The following is a 1,997-nucleotide window of genomic DNA, read 5'->3' on the forward strand; positions in this document are numbered from 1 at the left end:
ACACATGCAGATACCTACTGTCACACATAGACAGACATCCACTGTCAGGCAGGCATGCTGCCAGAGTCAAGTTCCAGAATGACACTCGAGAGATGCACTGTTACAGAAAGGCACTCCAGAGAGATTCACATAGACCTACATGTAACAAGGACACAGATATGTCCTGCCAGACACACAGCCAGAACTTGTGACGAAGACACTGGCACCATCAGACATGCAGTGTCACAGAAAAGACTTGTACTGTTCCAGAAACGAGAGACCCAGAGTCTGACACAGGAACACACACAAACACTCCAGAGACACACATGCACTGCTCCAAAGCCAGACATATACTTAGGTGCTAGAGCAACGGATAGGCAGTGTCACAAAAACAGACATGGACAGACCCAGTCACAGTCACACACACATACAGCAGACGTGCAGCGCCGTCACTGACACTGTTCAGAAATAGCTACCCAGAGCCTGTCACAGGAATACAAACGGACGTGCACCCTATCAGACAGAAACCACACGTGCACTGTCACGGACAGACCCACACAGACATGCACTCATCTCAGAAACAAACTGTCAGAGACAGAATCTCACACCCAGTCACCATCTGACACACCTGGAAACAAGCCCTTGTCACACACACACACACGACCAGAGAAACACTCTGTGAGAGGCACATAGACTTGGACTCACCACACACAGTCACACACACACACCCAAAAAGCAAATACACACATGTACTCTCCCTTATTCATCCAACATTTATTAGGGGTCTACTGTAAGCCTGCGAGGCCCTAGAAGGGGTGCAGATAATTAAGAGATACACAGATAAGCCAGGCATCACAGCCCTTGCCCAGGAAGTTGATAGTACAGTTTACTGGGGAAGGAGTAGACATATTTGTAGATAGAGATGAGAATGTAGATGGGGTCACACAGGGCTTCTCAGAAGGAGACCCCTCTACCCATCTTGAGAGACAAGGTTGGAGGCTTGGGACAGGGGAAGGGCAAATTCCAGGCAGAGGCCAAGGAAACTGGACAGAGAAGCAAGATGAAGTAGGCAGGGGCCAAATGGTACAGAAATGTCAACATTAGGATAATAAATAAGAACACCTGCTAACATTTGAACTCTCAGAATGTGCCAGGCACCGTGCCACCAAACATTATGTTGACCATATGCACTCTTGATGCTCACACCCAGAGTGTGAGGTAGTAGACATTAATCACCCCATCCTACACACACGACACTGGAAACTCAGAGAGCCTGTGATTTGACCAAGGCCACACAGAAAAAGCTGATAAGGTTTCAAACCAACTCTCCAACACATGTGCTTGACCAGTGGCTTCCACAGGGACACCCTGCGGACAGCCACGCCCTCACCTGCAGAGCTGGACACACATTCTTCCACAGGGGCATTCTGGAAGGACATCAAAAAGACAACTGACAAAACCCGAGGGCCAGCCATCCTTCTCACCTTGGCTTTACCTCTAGGCAGGGCAGGGAAGGAAAGGGTCAAGAGAACTGGGGAACACGAACAAAAAAAAGGTTTAGCTGTTCCACAGTTTCTAAAACCTGGTGGGGGGTCGGGAGTCCCCTCTGGTCACTTCCACTAAACTCACGTTGATATGAAGTGACCGTCGTGCCTGCCCAAAGCACTTCCTCATCAAACGATCACAAGAGCAAACATGCTGGGGTGAGAGGCAGGCAGAGACACTGGAAGTTCAGCTCCTGCCATCGAGCTCTCAGTTCGTGGCTCCCATCACACCCCAGGAAATGGGCTGGGCAGGCTATAGCCTGGGCCAATACTGAGGCTTGGGCAGTTGGCCAAGACAGGTGATAACAGGTCCAAAAGGTGGTTTAGTAAACTGTGAATCAAATATGAACTCTGGGCCCCCAGAGAGACCCCACTGGAGAGCCCTTCAGAGGTCAAGCCAAGGCCTGTGCCATCGCTGCCTCTGACCAGAGGCCCACCCACCCCCTGCCCCACACAGAACAGAGGCGCTCGGGG

This window comes from Phacochoerus africanus, chromosome X (assembly GCF_016906955.1).
Source record: "Phacochoerus africanus isolate WHEZ1 chromosome X, ROS_Pafr_v1, whole genome shotgun sequence".
Taxonomy (NCBI): domain Eukaryota; kingdom Metazoa; phylum Chordata; class Mammalia; order Artiodactyla; family Suidae; genus Phacochoerus; species Phacochoerus africanus.